Raw genomic sequence first — 20,116 nt, 5'->3', positions numbered from 1 at the left:
CTGGGGCTCAGGATGGATGTCTAGTTCTAAGACAATGTCCTCAAGTGCATGTCCCATTTCTGCCCAAGAGTGTAGTCTGGAGCCAAGACCTGGAAGCTGCCGGTATCTGTTCCTGTCAAGGTTATACTGGCTTAAACTCTTTCTCCCTGTTGGCATGTGATTGCATGCTTTTCACTGCTCTCTTTAAATGGAAATGCATAAAATGATCTTCACCCTCCAGTGGGGATGGAGATTTTTCCCTCTCTCAGCTCTGACACCTGCTACTGTCTCCCTCACTGTTAAAGAGCTGTGTAGCTGGGTGGCATGCTTCAGGCAGTGCTGAGCAGAGGTATGGGAGGGCTGCAGCAGTGTGGGGATGACCCAGCAGCAGACAGCAGGTGAAGACACACTGCATGTGGCCCAGTGTCTTTGCAGAGCCTCAGAGTAGAGATGTCAGCTGACTCTGGAATATAAGGCCCTGAGGCTTTCAAGCCACCTGCTTCTTAGGATTCCTTCCTGCGGTTCCTTCTAGGAACCTTCTAGGTGTGTCATTCCCACAGGGCCACTCCCTTAGCTAGCTCCCTCACTCAGAAGCGCTACCACGGCCTTGGCTGCTGAAATCCTACCCATCATCCTATGTTAGTTAACTACGCTCTTGTAATAAGTTGCCACATGCATGGTGCTTAAACAATGCAGATTTATTATCTTACGGTCCTAGAGTCCAGAAATCTGGCATGCATCTCACTGGACTGAAATCAAGATGTTGACAGGCAATGTTCCTCTCTGAAGCTCTAGGAGAGAATTTGTTTTCTTGCCTTTTCTATTTTCTAGAATCTGCCAGCATTCCTCAGCTCCTGGCCCTCTTCCATCTTCAAATCCAGCAATGATGAATTCACCTTCTCGTCTGCCTCCCGTTCCCACTTTAAAGGACCTATGTGATTACATTGCCCCACCCTTGAGAACTCAGACTAATCTCTCCATTTTATGGTCAGCTGATTAGCAATCGTAATTCCATCTGCAGTCTTAATTCCACTTTACCTGGTAATATATAAATGGGTTTCAGGATAAGATGTGGACATCTCATTATATACCAAAGTAGTACCCTGAACCCCATGAATGTATCAATGTACAAAGTTATGTAAAAAAAAATAATAAAAAATAAGTGAATGACAGAGGGGAAAAAAAAAGACGTGGACATCTTTGGGAGCATTATTTTGCCAACCACATCACCCTTCAAGGCATGGTCTTCTTCTAGGTCCCTCCCCCTAAAGTCACCTACAACCTAGTATCCCAGTTCTCTGTCTCCTGTTATGTTCTTTGCTCTACTTCAAAACCCCTGAGGCCAGGGCTGGATCATCCAGATTCTGTGTTCCCCATGGTGCCTCGCATGGAAACTGTGACACTGGAAAGGTGAGACATCATCATTTATGTAGACTTCTTCCAATTAACACCCTTAGTCCTTTTCCAGAAAATTGGAAGTACCAACCTGAATGGTAAAAGTAATGTGTTGCATGTCCATCCTAAATACTCAACAGCCCTTTCTGAAATGTAGCTTAAAAACACAGCAAAACACCCATGCATAGTTAGTAAATACCCAGTTAGGATGTAAAACCATCAAAACTGTGTTGGGAAATACAGTAGCCCCAGGCACATTTGGCTATTTACATTTACATTTAAATGAATCAAAGTTAAAATACATTATTAAAAGTTCAGTTACCCAGTAGCATTAACCACATTGCAAGTGCTCAGTAGCCACTTGTGGCTGGTGGCTGCCGTATTGGATAGTGCATACGCAGAATATTTCCACAACTCCTGGAAGTTCCATTGCGTAGGGGTGGCTCGGAACTAGGGATAAGTTCTGCAGGATATTCCTGAACTTGGAATGTTTAAGTTGGAAAAGAGTTGGAGATAGAAGAAGAGGGAAGGTAATAACCACCTTCAAATCTTTGAAGGACCATCATGTACAACAGCTACTAAGTTTTGTTCTCATGGCCAGTGCGTAAAATGTAAAGAAGCATTTTCTTTTTTTTTTTTTTTTGTAGAGACAGAGTCTCACTTTGTGGCATCACACAGCTCACAGCAACCTCCAACTCCTGAGCTTAAGCCATTCTCTTGCCTCAGCCTCCCGAGTAGCTGGGACTACAGGCGCCCGCCACAACGCCCGGCTATTTTTTGGTTGCAGTTTGGCCGGGGCCGGGTTTGAACCCGCCACCCTCGGTATATGGGGCTGGCGCCTTACCGACTGAGCCACAGGTGCCACCCAAGAAACATTTTCTTACAGATGAAGTTAGCTGGTTCTAGTTCTGGTTCAGGGGTCATATTCTATCAGAGGTCGAGTCCCTTCTTTGTATTTCATTTTATTTATTTGTTTTCATTGACAACTAAAAATTGTGTATAGTTACAGTGTACCTGTTGTTCTGATATATGTATACATCATGGAATGGCTATGCCAAGCTCTTTAACATAGGCATCATCTCACATACTTTCTTTTTGTGGTGATAACACTTAAAATCTACTCTCTTAGCAATTTTCAAATACAGTTGAACCTCAGAACTGTGTACACCCAAGGGACTGTACCAAGCTGGTCAATGCAGGTGGTCAACATAAGGAACTAGGCCTGCTGTATTGATCCATGTATGTGGTGCTTGTCCGGTCACTTAAGGAGGTGGTGAATAGGGAGGTGGTCGACTATGAAGGTTCTACCATTAACTATATTCACCATGATGTATAATAGATCTTTTGAAGTCATTTCTCCTGTCTAACTGAAATTTTGTGTCCTTTGACCAAAGCTAGGTCATTACTTAACATGAACATTGTAGGTGAATTCAAAGTGTTAGGTAGTTAGCTGGAAATCTGGCTCACCTGAAGGAGGACAAGGGACAGGGGTGGGACCCCCAGCTCAGTGCCACCCACCTTACTTCTGTCCGGGTGATTTCTCACACCTAGAGATGAGGGAACCACCTATCAATCTACTAATCAAACCTTAAAGTGACAACTGCAATAGAACATAGAAGACTCTAGCCCAGGGGCCTGGAACAGGTACAATAGAGTCTTGAAGGTGACCTAAAACAGCCTTAGGACTAATTATCATGCCATTAGCTTAAATCTACATCGCAGTCCACACACACCCCAAATGGGCCCTCAGAGAGGCTCATGGGAGGTCTGTAGTAAGACTCTCCCAAGGTGATCTCTGAACCAAAAGGTAGGCCCAACCCAGACAGCATAGAACAAAATCACTGGCCATAACCCATGCCTCTTTGCCTCTTTGCCTCTTTGCCCCCTTGCTTTTGTCATAAAAGTGGAGTCCCATCTGCTGACTGTAGCAGACATATCTTTCTCTATAAATCCACATCTTGCTTTGTAAGCCTATCTGTCTCTTCCTCAATAAACTTTATTTCACATTTGCCTTACTTTGAGGTATCTTGTCATTTTTTGACCAAGAGGATTCCAAGAACTGAGGACCCAGGCTGCTGCCTTGAAACCCAACAGTTCCATCTATAACAACATTGTACTGTTGAGTCTATGACCAATACTGATTGACTAAAGGGGAACTTGGGCAATCTGGGTAAAACTGTATAAATTGAGGTATTAAATGTTTAGGCATCATGATGTGAGCAGTATTGGGTCTGTAGAAAGATCTTTGATTCACTAATTCATTCAGTAAAACTTACAATGAGGCTGATACTGTGCAAGTCTCAGGAATATAGCACTAAATCAGACAATTTGATCCAGACACCTATAAACAGATAATGTTTGGGTCTGCCTATATTAGATTATCTTCTAGGGAAGACATTATGTTTGAGAAATGACTCAAACATAAATGAGGGGATCTCGATTACAATAACATTAGCTAACATTTATTGAGCATTTAAACTATATGCCAGCAATGTGCTAAGTTTTCATGAATTTTCTCATTTGATTGTTAGAATAATCTATTTATACCCACTTTATGGATAAGCACTTTTGAGGCTTACAGTGGTTAATGGGCTTGTATAAGGTGCCATGGTTTGTAAGCAGTGGAGTCAGAATTCAAAGCTGGGTTGTAGGTGGCAGTCTGTGCTCTCTCTCCACTGTGCTGCCTCTGTCATCATGAGGAATGACCCCATCAGGGCCAGAATCAAAGGCAAAGTGCATCCAGCCATGAGTAACTCAAGGGGAGCCCCATGTGTAAGGCCAGTTGTCAGCAATGAGATATTAGGGTGGGGATAGAGGAAGGGTGTTCTCTGCATCTCTGTCTGGCTTTCCTTGGGGCCTGCCGTGCCTTGGGCTTCTTCTCCTCTTTAGCCCTGCTCAGTCTGCAGGGTGAGGCAAGAGCTACCTTCTCATCCCAGCTTGTTTGCCAATTTATTATCTTGCAAACAAGTCCTGCCTTGTGGTATTGTGGCTGTAATAGAAAGTTCATCTATTTCCAATTGCACAATGTAGGCAGACTTTTAAGGGGCCTGTTTTCTGTTCACATATTAACTTACCTCCTGCCACGGGTCCGAATAGCTTCTGCTCCTCAAAGCAGGATTGCAGGGAGAAAGAGGGAAGGGAGAGGAGGAATACTTGTGTATAATTCCAGATGGAACAAAGTTAAAGGGACCTCACCTTGTCCTCTCATGGGATAATAGCTGAAAGAACCTGGACAAGATAAAAATCCAAAACCTTTATCCCTGAAAATTCTTTGCTTAACACTGATAAGAAGCATGTGTGTGTGTGTGCACCTGTGTGTGTGAGCATGGGCACGCTCTCACACGCATGGTAAAGATGTTGCAATCTCAGGCTACCTCTCCTTGGAGCAGTTTTGTTCCTGACTGGAGAGCTCTGTTGTTTCAGTGGTCCTTATGGCTTCCTTTTCATCTAGGGGACACCGCAGGTCTTGCAAGGACTAAATCAAGCAGCAGGAGGTTCTTTGGTCCGCTCGTGAGGCCAGCCAGGGGCACATTTTTCATCATCTTCTTGTTTTCCCCAAAGCGCTCTGGGCTGAGACCCTGCCAGTTAGAAATTCTGCCTTGCCAGGCTTTTGCTGACATTTAATCCCCTAATCCATACAATGCCGTGGTGTTATCTTATGTTTAACGAATGGAAAAAACACGTCTTCTCAGCCTCAGAGGGCAGACTCAGTCAGAGTTAAGTCGTTGGGAGGCCATGAAGTAAGACCCATGGCCTGGACCCGGGAGTTCCACGGTGCCCCCTCCATTGCCCTTTGTTCTGGGCCAGTCCCTAATGAGTTTAAGAATTTGGAGTTCTGGGCGGCACCTATGACTCAAGGAATAGGGCACCGGCCCCATATACTGGAGGTGGTGGGTTCAAACCCAGCCCCGGCCCCAAACTGCAACAACAACAAAAAAAAGAATTTGGAGTTCCAACCTAGAAAAGAAGATTGAAATGTCCTCAATTCTCTGCCCTGAAACGGTTGTTCATTAAAACCCTAATGTTTTACTCTTTTTTTAGATTGTATTTCTTGATTTATCTCCCCCCTCCTCACTTGGGAACCTAGTGACTTTCAATTACCATTATCTGAGAGGAGATGTGTTTGTGTACATAGCTGGAGGCTTAGAAGTGTGCTGGCTGTTTGCAGAGCAGTTTTGTGCTCTCCCAGATTTTTCTTCGCCTGTGCGACACTACTTAAGATTTCCTGTGGAATCTTCACTCTCTGGTCTCATTTGCTTTTAGGCTTCTGGGCCTTTAGTCCCACAGGGTTGCCTGCTCCACAATGTACACACACTTGTTTTTAAGTAAGAAACCAAACAGAGATTAATTCGTTTTTCAAATTAGGGGGTGAAGATGGATGGGAAATCACAGATGCCCCCTCCACAAGTTATTCTGGACATATCTCTTTAAAGCCCTCTTCCCCACAGCAAGAGGAGGCTTGCTTTTTCTCCAAATAAAAATCCAAAAAGCCCTGCTGGGGGTCCTGTGCTGGGGACACATGTCTGTAATCTCTGATATTGCTCAGCTCCGTTCTTCCTGCCCTGCGGAAATGGTTCAGCAGGGAGAGCGAGGCTGTGTCACTGGAATGTATCTCATGTTGATATAAGAAATTTCCAGAACTTGGAAGACAGAAGCAAATTGCATCCTAGGAGAATCTTGCAAGGCTTACATTATTGTCAGACTTTAACCTTTGCTCTTATTGATTAGTCTCTTTCATTCTGGAAATATTGGAAGCAGTATTCTGATTGAGGATTATTCCTAGACTCTTTGTTGTTCCTCTAGTGTGTATTTGTCTCTGAACCTCTTAGATGTACTGGGCTTGACTAATGCCTCATCCTAGGGTAGATTTTTCTCCTAGAATGAACCAGCTGTGATTTTGATTCCAAGCAATGTGGAAAGTGGGCATGGTGCTTATGGCAGGGAAACCCAGAAAGGCTTCTGACAAAGATGTTGATGCCTTTGTAATGCAGTTGAAATGGTTGCAAGTATGGCCTCTGGGGTTAGAAAAAGCCCTACCACCTGTAAGTTAACTGACCTTGGACAGGCTATTTAATACTGTTAAATCTAAAAAACCTCATCTAGGGGAGGGAGGAAGATAGAGAAGAAGGCTATAAATGAGACATGACATTTTAACACTGACCACCTTTGTAAAGTGTTAGAAATCACATAATTACCATTGAGTTTGTGAACAAAGATTTAAAAAGTATGACACTGAATGGGAAATGGTTAGAAGTCTGACATGTGTAGATAGATGCACAGGATGGTTTGTGTTGAAGGCTGCTGTCTCCATAGCAACCACAGTGCCCTCTACTTAGCAGGTCCCCTGACGAATAAACTAAGGCACTATTTTGCTTATAGCTCAATGTTTCCTGGCCATCCCAGGTGATTCAACAGGAATGAAGAAAGGTTTTCTTTTTAATATAAGCATATCTCCTATTAATTTTAACTCTATACATAATACATCAATACAGTCTCTTTATTAAAAAAAATTAAACATTACAGATAAGGCATAAGTCCCTTTTGACCATATCATCTCCAATTCTCATGTCCATCTCAGAGCTAACACTTGCTATCAGCTTGCATTTTACCACACACTACAGACCCACAGTGGGCCTGGCACCATGGGCACACGTGTAATCCCAGTGTTTTGGAAGGCTGAGAAGGGAGGATCTCTTGAGCTCAGGAGTTCAAGACCAGCCTGGGCAACATAATGAGACTCTGTCCCTACAAAACTAAGAAAAATTATCTGGGCATATTAGCACACACCTATAGTCCTAGGTCCCTGGGAAGAAGCAGGAAGATGGCTTGAGCTGGGGAATCTGAGACTGCAGTGAGGTATGATGATGCCACTGCACTCTAGCCTGGGCCACAGAGCAAGAGCCTGTCTAAAAAAAAAAAAAAAAAGAAAGAAAAGCCCATTGTATCTATACTCACAGAAAATACACATGAGCATTCTTACCTACAAGTTATCATGGTATATGTCATTTGCAGCTTGATTTTTGTTCACTTGTCATTAGGTTTTGGAGATCTTCCTGTGTCAGCACACACAGGTTTTTTAAAAACTGCTGTATATATGTGTGTGTGGGTAGTATGGATGAACCAGTTTATTTAACCAATCTCACTCTGAGTTATTTTCATTATTACTGAACTTGTCTGGGGTAGATATGGAGAACTGGGATCACTGAATTATAGAGTGTGCATTTCACATTTTAATAAATACCACCCAAATTACCAGTTTACTAAAGAATATGAAATAGCTTTTCTCCCATGACCTGTTTTCCCAATTTAGCAGGTAAAAAAATTTCTCCTTAGTGTTTGAATTTCCATTTTCCTGACTACTAACAAAAGGGAGCATTTTTGTCATGTGCTTTGGGGCTATTTATATTTTCTTTTCTGTAAGTTGCCATTTTATATCTTTAGAATATTTTCCTATTGCATCATTTTTTGTTTGTTTTTGATCTGCAGAGGTTCTTTATATGTTCTAGATACTAATCCTTTGCTGCAAGTATTTTCTACTTTTGTCTTTTAATTTTGTTTATAATGTCGTCTGTCATACAGAAGTTTTTGTTTTTAATGTAGTTGAATGTGTCAGTCTTGCATGTATTTTGTTTTCTGTGCCTTGTTTAGAAATCCTTTTCTATGCTTAATCATAAAACAATATTCCTACATCATATTGTAGGAATGTAATTTTTCTTACATTTAAGTTGTTAATGAGAGGTGTTTTTTAGGTAAGTAACCCCCATATCTGTTGCAGGTGGATCCAGAACCAGGTAGGCCTGACGGCGGGGAGGGCTCCGCTGGTCTAAGTCCAGGGAGGACTGAGCAGTCCCAACAGCTTCCAGCAGAGGGCAGTGTCGAAGCGGCTCTTCCTCTATTGGGGCCCAGAGGGGTTCCCTGCCGCACCTAAGGGAAAGTTTTAACTGCTCTGAAATGAGCAAAATGCAAGAAGGGAAGCGAGTGTCTAGTCAAGGGGAAGACCAGGAGCAAAGTCTGCTTCTCAGTGTACTCCACAGTGGGAAATAAAACAGAGCCGAGGAGAAAGTATTCTGGTGGACTCTGCTTATGGCTGCCGAGGGCAAGAGGACAGATCAAAGGGAGCAAGGATCCCAGAGCGTTCTCCCCAGCGGGGCTTCGTGGTCTGCTTGAGTCTGGTCCACACACGTGAGATGAGAGCGCCGGTTTACAGAGGAGATACTATTTACTGGACAAACAACTGGTGGGATGGAAACATGCAATCCCCAAACTTCTCCTTTTCATTTCATCAATAATTCAAGCCCTGTCTCCTCTGGTGTGTATGTGGGGAGGTTTAACAGGGAGAACAGAAGAGACCGGTGGTCAGAGGCACAGCTGATCTCGGAGGGGGACCCGAGGAAACAAGAGACAGTGCTGATTTGGTACCCCACACCCCCACCTCACCCCAGGTGCCTCCTGGGCTAGCAGATCTGTTTGCTGTTGTTGGTTTGTTTAATACTATCAGAGTGGGATATAGTGTATCATTGTGAAACCGGAGAGCATTGGCGGTGAACTCCCTAGACCTGCATAAAGATATTGATCCACAGAGATTTGCAAATCTGAACCAGTCTCTTGGGTCGTGTGCTAGGTTTTCTCTGCTTGGCCTTGCACCTCACTTTGTACCTTTCTCTGCCCTTGCTCTGTGCCCTGGAGGCTGCCTGTGGGCTCCTCACTCATCGGATCCTGGTTTGGAGGGACAGATGGGAGGCACCTGCCAGAGGAGAGGTCTGGGTATTACCCTCTCAGGCCCTGTTCCCATGGCCTGTAGTGGGCAGTGGCACCAATCTATAGATTCAGGACAGGCCTCTGCCACAGCTGTAGTAATAATTAACCTTGCTCTTCTCTTCCTCTTTCCTGCCTTGGGGCGCTGGTGGTTTACTGACAGCCTGGTGCTTCTCTGTCCCTGATTGGTTTACCCTGCTTGTATGCTTAGAAAAAGTCCCTCTATTAACTTACCTCCAGTCATCTCTTCTGAGCATACTGTTTGATCTCTAGCCAAACCCTGACTAATACAGAAACTTAAATCTACCTTAATTCTTCATCCCGAAACAGACCAAGTTCACAATTAAAATTTTATTGTAGTTTTGGACTCTCTCTTCTATGCTTTCTCCAAGCCCAGGATGGCTGCTGCCCTTGCACCTTTTCAAGAAATGAGCAACAAGTCATTGCAAACCTGCCAGTGAAAGCCCCGGGCTGAATTCCTTTAGCTGTAACCCTCTAATGTTGGTTTATCAAAGACCCTTTTCCCTCAGGCTCACAAAAAGGTCCCATTGCTATACGTACGCTGCAATTCGGTTCTAAATTTTAAAGGCAAACAACCTGGAAGATGAAAGGATCACAGGAACCAATCTGGATGCCTTGAGGTTTGACTAATTCATTAAGGGATGGGTATACAAAGTTGTTGGAGATATAAATTGAATTTCTATGTGGCCCTTCCTTTCAGGGAGAGGATTACTGTTCTGTGAGCTGGTTGGCCACAGTAAAGCGGTGCTCCAAGTAGGTAAGGCACCTCACCAGATGACTTGACCAAGTGAGCTGGCCCCTCACACCCCTTCCCTCTCCTTCCACCTGCTGGTGAAGATGTAAAAGAACAAAGCCCAGAAGGGGCAGCCAGAGACAGAAACCCTAATCAACACATGAGATAATGTGGAGGAACTGAGAGCTGCCAGGCTCTGCTGTAATTAAACACTGAGTCTGATCGCACGCAGACTGTTCCAGTTTTTGTTACATGTCCTTTCTGGGTGCACCTCTCCTACACTTGTAGCTAGAGGACTGCCTCTCTCCCAGTCCAGCTGTCACCCCATTTTTAGCTCACCTAGTGACCTGAGGGAGGCCCTGGACACCTTCTCCCCTCACCCTGATTATGGGAAGGAGATAAAAGGGGCTACAGGGAGGTGTCCTCTGGACAAGAAAGTTAGAAAGAGCCCTGAGCAAGATAAGAAATTTTGACCTAGTTTACCAAGTATGTGCTATCCCTATAAAATACAATTTCTAGCTTGTGATCCATGACCTCTAACCCATGAATAATCCTCCCATAAAACAGAGGCAGTGACCCCCCCGCCCCCATAAAACAAAGATAAGGGTCCTGGCCCAGAACGATGTACACCATGGTTGCCACAACCATCAAGAGACTAACAGATGCCACTATACCATTACTAGTAAAATAACAGTTCATAATTGTTGACACAGAGTAAACCAAATTGGATGTACATGACCACTGAGGTAACCCACAGCCAATGAAACCAGGGCAGCATGCCTGCAGGCCTCGGGACCAGCGGGAATCCCACAGGTAAGCGCAGGAAGAACTGGGATGAACGTGCTTGTCTCCGTGTATTGCTTCAGTGTGGGGTCTCCTCTCCCTTGGGAGGGGGGACCCTTTCCACTCTCTGGAAAAATCTATGCTTACCTCTGCTTTCCTCTTCACTTTACATAAAAACTTTGCTGCTATTCCGCTGTATTAAAGTCCCACCGCATCATTTTCTACTCCCCAGTGTCTTGCTCTCCCCGTGACTCAGCCGAACCTGCTACTTCTGCTGCCTGAACTGAACCAGGTCCATGGAACAGCTCAGAGGTGAACTCTCACCTCTAACATACCCTACGCCTCATTCATATCTAAGGCCTGTGGGTTTCACCCAAGTCTCTCTCTAGCCTGCACCTCTCCCACCAGTGCTGATTCCCAGCCCCGTGGACCGCTGCACCAGCGTCGTGACCTCCTGCGCCTGTGCTTCCACCTCCACGCACAGCCAGACTGAGCTCTGTCATGTGCACACCTGTCCTTGACACTCTGCTGCATAAAACCCTTTGAAGGCTCCCCGTTGCATTTAGGATAAATTCCAAAAACTTCGTAAACCTGCAGCCTGGTCCAGGCTACCACTTCTGTGCCATCTGATGCCACCTCCCTCTGCCATGGCACCTTGTTCTGATCCTTGAACCTGTTGTGCTGTCTCAGCTCACATCCTTTTCCTTAGCTTGTGGTGTTCTCCTCAGCACCCGCCTTTCCTGGTTGCCCCGGTGCACCCTTCAGCATCCCAGCTCAGACAACCTTCTTCATGACCAGAGACAGCACAGGTTCCTCATCACACACTCCGCTGATGAGCCTGGGCTGTCATCACTGTATACTTGATTGAGAGATACGCTCTGGGAGGTCGGGAGGTACATGTCTTTGTGCACCTGGCTGTGCTCCTGGCATTGTGCCTGACTTATAGGACTATCTCCACAAAGGCTTGTTGAGTGAATGAATAAATGAATGGACACTATTGTTCAGTGAGTGGTGAAGAAATGGAGGTCTTCGGTCCGGAGAGATGCAAGCATGATAGTGCTCAGAGTGGGAGGCAGATACATGGTGGCTGTGACAGCCAGCAGGTCTCTAATGTGGGGGTACCCGTATCCTCTTGCCTCCTCTGTATGCATACTCTCCTCCCATCTGGTTCCACCCTGTGCAGGCGTTGTGCACACACCCACCCACACCCCCAGCCTATGACCTGGGGGGAGAGCCCCTCCAAAGTCCCCCTTCCCTGTGGCTCCATGCCCTTGTTTATTATCCAGCCGGAAACCGAGGCCTTCCACTCCCAAGCAGGCTTCTGACCAGATGCAGTTCAGAACTTAAAAGCCGGTACATCTCCTGGAACTTCCTCCCATTAATTATTGGCAATGCAAATGAAGGATTAAATTGCAAACAAGAGAGATTTTGTTCAGAAGCTTGAGAAATCCCCAGGGTAATCAAATGGAAGAGGGGAAGCCAAGCACACAAAGCCTTCCTTCCATTCTCCAGGCTGTGTGGCAAGGCACACAGCCTAGGGGAGGTGTAGAAGCAGAGAGCCAGGGCTGGGAAGGGTAATTGTCCATACCAGGCCTTCTTGAACTTTAGCACCCATCAGAATCACCTGGAGGGACTATTAAACACAGGAGGCTACGCCACACCCCCTAGAGTTCCTCATTCAATTATTCTGGGGTGGGCCAAAGAATAAGCATTTCCAGCAAGTAGACAGGTGGTGGTCTCTGGGGACCACACTTTGTGAACCCCAGTTCTACATTATACTCTTTGCCCACGTATTCTAACTCAGTGCCTCACAACCTTCAGGGTGCATTCCACTCACTCTGTTAAGGCACAGATTCCGAGAGAGGAAGTTGGAGCAGAGATTGAGCTTCCACAATATTAACCAAGTCCCAGGAGGTTGCCGCTGCAGCAAGGCCCACATGTTGGGAAGGAACGCTGGGTAAGCAGTTCTGTTTCTCTTCAACAGATATCTCTCCCTCCCTTTATGCCTTTTTGGGATGCTGGGATATTTTGGAGGACCTTATAAAAGTTGGGTGCCAGGGAATATCACTCTCACCTACCTTTCCCCTATTCTCAGTGGCCTGGCCAACAGGAATGCAGTGTCTGTAAACCAGAGAAAGCTTTGTCTAAGCTTCCAAAGGGACCTTGGCCTTCTCTTACCCACCTTTGCTGGAGAGATCCTTCTACAGGACGTTGATGGGTTTGAAGAAGAAATGCAGTGAATTCTACACTGGTCGGATCTCATTGCCCGGTCAAATAAGTAGACCACATCTCCCTACTGGAAGTTAGTGCCACTGAAGTTATGAAAGGGCGGGGATTTGCAAGAGAAAAGTAAAGCTTTCTGCCTTTACAAAAGAACTATTGTGTTGCAGCATTGTGTTTAAAAGCATCAGTTCTGACTCAGGTTAGGAAACATGAGCAAAGCCATGTCTCTTGAAGTAGCTTTTGCAAACTGTTTACTGCAGGGCTTGGCCCTTAGTGCGTAATGAATGACAACTATTGTCATTTTTTAAACAGGAAGTACAAATTATAGCAGAATCAGAATCCATATTGGTGGAAAATTGGCAGCTTGAAAGTCTATAGAATAAAAAGCCTATAGGATTTTTTAGCCACTGGGATCTCCTATTCTCTGCCTACCTCAGACCCCATTTGTTAAATAAAAGAAAGGAACTATGTGGGTCCTGGGAAATTGATGGGGGGAGAGGAGCTATGAGCTCAAGGAAATTGTCCAAAAGAAAAGAATTATGAGAAAACCTGAATTCTTCTAAGTGTAGACTTTCAGGCCCGAGGTAACCTTGCTCAGTTCATTTATTACTGTCACTGCCTTACAGGGTTATTGAGAGAAATGTTTGGCAATATATGTTAATTGGTTAACTGTAAAGCATAAATAAAGAGGAGGAACTACCTAACAGATCATTCCACTGTGGCAACTTCAGTGATAATTTGAGAGTGAAAATGCCCAGCCCTTAGGTTTTGTCTGATATGTTAGATTTGGCTTTCTGACTGGCTCTTGTCTGCTAGAAAAACCTATGAGCTTCTTAATATCATGTGCTAAATAGAATAGGAGGCTTTTCAGAAGGCCTGAGTACAAGGTGGGCAAGAAGGTAAGGCCACTGAGAAGGGCTCACCTTGGCTGGAGCCCAGGAGCCTGGCTGGCCTGGCGGGGAGCAGCTCTCAGATCTCCCCTCCTCCTCAGCCAAATGCCTCTCATTTATTGTTAATGCTGTTTCCTCAGGCTCATTTGCAAATAACCTGAATAAAACATCAAAGCAGGGTGGGAGGGGTAGTCCTCTCTGTCTTCCCTGACTGCCTCAGCCACATTCCTTCTCTCCTTCCCTTCCTCCCTTTTCCCTCCATTACCCTGATTAATAATCTTTATCTAATTGGCTTGTCACGAAACAGCCAAACAGGGCTCTTGGGCTCTTGCAGGAAAGGTAGGGGGTGGGGTGGGAAATCAGGCAGGCCCTGCATTTGTTTTTGGTTTTGTTTTTCTGGATGTAGAAAAAAGTAAACACTGAATTTTCCCAGGACCTCAGAGAAGAGATCCAGGAATAAAGAGGCTGATTCCCAGAGGGCTGAGTTGCAGAGAACTGCCTCAGTCCACAGAGGAGTGGCAGAGGGTTATTCCTGAAGCAAACCATTCAGCTCAGGGTGTGAGGTGTGAGGCCCATGGTTGCTACAACAGGGAATGCAAATCCGGTTGGCAAACTGATGCATAATCCTAAAATAAGGCAGACTAGTGGGCATGACTCAGTCCACATACACATTTGCACAGGAATTAGTTTCTGCTATTTTCTCTAGTTTAACTTAATTACTGACTATCCTGATTCTTACAGCAACCACTTCCTCACATTTCTTTATAGCTTTATTGCAAAAATTGTGTCTCCAAGACACTAATTCAACTTCTCTTATTTTTTGAGAGTTAGCCGTGCCTTTTAAGTTTTAATTCACAAGTTCCACCTAGATTTCCTCATATTCTTACATATATTTTTTTAAGAACCTAAGCCTTTGAACCTGTAAAGTTTCCCACAGTCTGGATGTTGCTGATTGCATATTTAAGGAGCAGTTCAATATGTTCCTCTGAACTCCATATTTCCTGCAAACTGGTAGCTGTAGCCAAAGGCTGATTAGGTTTAAGTTGGTTATCCTTGGCAAGATTTTGGATGGTGTTGTGTTTTTCATTGGGAGGCAAACACTGTGTGTGTGTCCCTTTCTGTGATGTTAGTCAGTTGAAGTTCAATACCTAGATCCATTAATTCACCAGGGGTTGCACAACAGTGATCTTCTAATTCTGTCATTTCTTTTTCGTTTATTAGCTGCAATACTTCCAAAAAGAGATGTTTCCTTTATGATTCAGTTATGCAATGGTACATTTCACAAAAGAAAGATGGGACAAATACTTGATTCTTTGTCTTTAGTTACCAGTTTCAAGTTGACAAATAGGTGCCTTTCGTCTTCCCAAAGTGGCCAATTTTTATAAACATATTTGTTAGCAACCCATGGATTTAAACATATTTGTCAGATTTAAACACATTTATACAATTCTTACTGGAAAATCTTTCTCGAAATATAAATGTCCATCTTTGACAGTGGGACTTTCTTTAGTTGGTGTCTGAGTCCTTTGGACATAACCCTGGTTGTCTTTTAAGTTTTTTTTTGTTTTTTTGGAGACAGAGTCTCACGCTGTCTCCCCAGGTAGAGTGCTATAACATCGTAGCTCACAGCAACCTCAAACTCTTGGGCTTGAGCAATCCTCTTTCCTCAGCTTCCCAAGTAGGTGAGACTACAGTTGGCTGCCACTGCACCTGGCTAGTTTTTACATTTTTAGTAGAGATGAGGGTCTCCCTGTTGCTCAGGCTGGTCTTGAACTCCTGAGCTCAGGCAATCCATCCACCTCAGCCTCCCAGAGTGCTAGGATTACTGGCGTGAGCCATCCCACCCACCCAACCAACACTGATAGTCTTAAATGCCTCCCTGCTGTCTGGAATAACAAGATGCCTCATGCCCATCTCCTGCCCCAGACCTAAAACCAGTCATTTCTCCAAGAAGCCTTGATTTCTTCTGTAAGTGGTTTGGTGAGACCTCAATCTGGTATTGTAGATGCTCCTTGCACTCTACCATAAGGTTAGTCACTGTTTTAGTCCTTTCAGTTAGTCCTGAGAACCTGGGGTGAGCGGAATGGGAATGTATACACACGTCTGTTACAATACTACTTTTGAAAACACTGATTTATCTACTACTGAACCACCCTGCACATACCTGATCTCATCTGAAAACAGCGATTTGTTCAAGCACAAATGGTATACTAGGAAACAAGTGGAGTACAACACAAATTTTATGTTTGGCTATAGGTGATTTTATATAGGAGAAATATAGTAGAACCTCTCTAAGTTGACAACCCAAGGGACTATACAAACTGGTCAATATACAGAGATGGTCAACATAAGAATTAGGCCTCCTGTGTCAGTCTATGAAAATTAAGTCAGTTTAGAGAGATGGTCAACCATGGAGGTTCTACTGTATTAAATGAAGGCAGAAAACTGCATCAAGCCAAGCCATGTAAACATACATAAAACAGTGAAAAATTTAGGAATAATCTTCTTCAAAATCAAAGAGAAAGAACAAAAGGCCTTAAACAGAAATTCCCAGATCCTTCAGATATGGTGTCTTTACTGCTGTGAATGACTTGGTTAGTGGTTTCAAACGCCACTACAATTTTTAGAGTTTACGGCCAAGGGGAGAAAGCAGCAAAAGAATTTCCAGCAATGACACAGAAGCTAGCTGAAGAAGGCTGCTGGACATTGCATAAAATATTCAATTTTAATGAAACAAGTTATCTATTATAAGTGCATACCTCAAAGGGCCTCTGTCTCAAACACAGAAAACCATAACCTTAAGGAGATAAAATATCAATTAACCAAGTCAAGTGTCCTCTGTTGGGCATCTTGGTGTTCAGCACTGATGCCCAGCAGAGGACAATGAGCCACATCCATCAACCCCTGATGTGACAACTTTCCATCAATTTTCAGATAATTTTCTTCCAACCCCCACAATAACTGACAAGCTGAGGTCCTTCCAGTGTCCACTCCCACAAGCAAACTTCAGGTCTTTTTCAAGGCAAGGTGCCATAATTATTGTATTTACATATTTCTTAGCCATGTGTATAATTACTGTGCTACACTTTTGCTAGGCTTCTGTTCTTTTAAAATTTGTCACTGATGAAGATTTTTAGGGTGTTGTGCCATTACCCTCAATTTTATGATAAGCCCAATGGTTTTTAATTGTGTGGTTTTGCACACTGAGGCTATTTTTTAGGAACACATCACATAATATCATATTCTAGCAGAACTGAACTCACATGTACATGCCTCATGAATTCATACAGACATTTCCAATTCAATTTCAGAGCATTGTGGTTTTTGCTTAACCTAATCTATAGCACATCTGTACTTCCTTGCCAAAATCTTGATTCTCAAGAACACAGGAGATAATACACTATTCAATTACCCATTTGCCATTTTATATACATAATAATCTCAGAATAGCAATACAAATATGACCACCTATGTAATTACTGAGAGCACTCCTGGAGGGGTCCCTGACTATTCACTTTCTAGCACTGACAGGGTAAGGTAAAGACTGCTCTGGTCTCTTCAGAACTCATTACAAACACCTTTTGTCCTCACCACTGTTGGATGGATATGATGGTTAATTTTATGTGTCAACCTGACTGGGCTAAGGGATGCCCAGATAGCTGGTGAAAGATTGGTTTCTACAAGGATGTTTCTGGAATAGACGAGCATTTTCAACCAGTCTGAGGAAAGAAGATACATTCTCACTAATGTGGGTGGGCATCATTCAATCCATCATGGGCCTACCCAAATCGGAAAAAAACCAAAGTGGGAAAAGGATGAATTTTCTCTCTCTTCGTAAACTGAAACATCATCTTTTGCTGCCCTTGGACATGGGAGCTCCTGGTTCTTGGGCCTTTGGACTCTGTGACTTACCCTGGCTGCCAGGCCTTTGGTCTTGGACTGGGAGTTAAACCATCATCTTCCCTGAGTCTAAAGCTTGCAGATGGCATGTGGTAGGACTCTCAGCTTCCATAATCATGTGAGCCAATTCTCATAATAAATCTCGTGCTCGTGCTTTCTTGCATTCTCTCTTTCTCTCTATAGATAGATAGATGTGTGTGTGTGTGTATACACAAATGCATCTACATATATAATCTCAACCTCTCTCTACAAGTTTTGTTTCTCTAGGTTCTAATACAATTGGGTGAAAGTCCTCCTAGATTCAACTGCTATTTTCTTTTTTTTTTTTTTAATTTTTTTATTAAATCATAACTGTATACAATGATATGATTATGGGGCATTATACACTCACTTCATAAACCATTTGACACATTTTTATCACAGTGGTTAACATAGCCTTTCCGGCATTATCTCAGTTACTGTGCCAAAGCATTTACATTCTACATTTACCAAGTTTCGCAAATACCCCTGTAATATGCACCACAGGTGTGATCCCACCGATTCCCCTCCCTCTACCCACCCACCCCCTTTCCCACTTCCCCCTATTGTTAAGTTGTAGCTGGGTTATAGCTTTCATGTGAGAGCCCCAAATTAGTTTCATAGTAGGGCTGTGTACATTGGGTATTTTTTCTTCCATTCTTGGGATACTTTACTAAGAAGAATATGTTCCAGCTCCATCCATGTAAACATGAAAGAGGTAAAGTCTCCATCTTTCTTTAAGGCTGCATAGTATTCCATGGTATACATATACCACAATTTATTAATCCATTCGTGGATCGATGGGCACTTGGGCTTTTTCCATGACTTAGCTATTATGAATTGGGCTGCAATAAACATTCTGGTACAAATATCTTTGTTATGTTGTGATTTTTGGTCTTCTGGGTATATGCCCAGCAGAGGAATTACAGGATTGAATGGCAGATCTATTTTTAGATCTCTGAGTGTTCTCCATATATCTTTCCAAAAGGAATGTATTAATTTGCATTCCCACCAGCAGTGCAAAAGTGTTCCCTTTTCTCCGCATCCACGCCAACATCTCTGGTCTTGAGATTTTGTGATATAGGCTAGTCTCATTGGAGTTAGATGATATCTCAAAGTAGTTTTGATTTGCATTTCTCTGATGATTAAAGATGATGAGCATTTTTTCATATGTCTGAAGGCCTCACGCCTGTCTTCTTCAGAGAATTTTCTCTTCAAATCCCTTGCCCAGCCTGCGATGGGATCCCTTGTTTTTTTCTTGCTGATGCGTTTGAGTTCTCTGTGGATTCTGGTTATTAAACCTTTGTCAGAGTTATACCCTGCAAATATCTTCTCCCATTCTGAGGGCTGTCTGCTTGCTCTGCTTACTGTGTTCTTAGCTGTGCAGAAGCTTTTTAGTTTTATCAAGTCCCAGTAGTGTATTTTTGAAGCTGCTTCAATTGCCCGGGGGGTTCTCCTCATGAAATACTCACCCAGACCAATTTCTTCAAGGGTTTTCCCTGCATTCTCCTCTAGTATTTTTATAGTTTCATGTCTTAAGTTTAAATCTTTAATCCAATGAGAGTCTATCTTAGTTAATGGTGAAAGGTGTGGGTCCAATTTCAGTCTTCTGCAGGTTGCCGGCCAGTTCACCCAGCACCATTTGTTAAATAGGGAATCTTTTCCCCACTGAATGTTTTTAATTGGCTTGTCAAAAATCAAATAGCGGTAAGTAGCTGGATTCATCTCTTGGTTCTCTATTCTATTCCAGATATCTACTTCTCTGTTTTTGTGCCAATACCATGCTGTTTTGATCACTATCGATTTGTAGTAAAGTCTGAGGTCTGGTAGTGTGATTCCTCCTGTTTTGTTTTTATTTCTGAGTAATGTCTTGGCTATTCGAGGTTTTTTCTGATTCCATATAAAACGAAGTAATGTTTTTTCAAGATCTTTAAAATATGACAGTGGAGCTTTAATAGGGAGTGCGTTGAAATTATATATTGCTTTGGGTAGTATGGACATTTTGATAATGTTGATTCTTCCTAGCCAGGAGCATGGTATGTTTTTCCATTTGTTAACATTTTCAGCTATTTCTTTTCTTAGAGTTTCATAGTTCTCTTTATAGAGATCTTTCACGTCTTTTGTTAGGTAAATTCCCAAATATTTCATCTTCTTTGGCACTACTGTGAATGGGATAGAGTCCTTAACTGCTTTTTCAATTTGACTGTTGTTGGTGTATATAAAGGCTACCGATTTATGAATGTTGATTTTGTAACCTGAGACGCTGCTGTATTCCTTGATCACTTCTAGGAGTTTTGTAGTAGAGTCCCTAGTGTTTTCCAGATACACAATCATATCATCTGCGAAGAGCGAGAGTTTGATCTCTTCTGACCCTATATGGATACCCTTGATCGCCTTTTCTTCCCTAATTGCGGTGGCT

Source organism: Nycticebus coucang, chromosome 9 (genome assembly GCF_027406575.1).
Source record: "Nycticebus coucang isolate mNycCou1 chromosome 9, mNycCou1.pri, whole genome shotgun sequence".
NCBI lineage: Eukaryota > Metazoa > Chordata > Mammalia > Primates > Lorisidae > Nycticebus > Nycticebus coucang.
The sequence above is the reverse complement of the archived record's forward strand: the minus strand, read 5'-3'. Positions refer to the sequence as shown.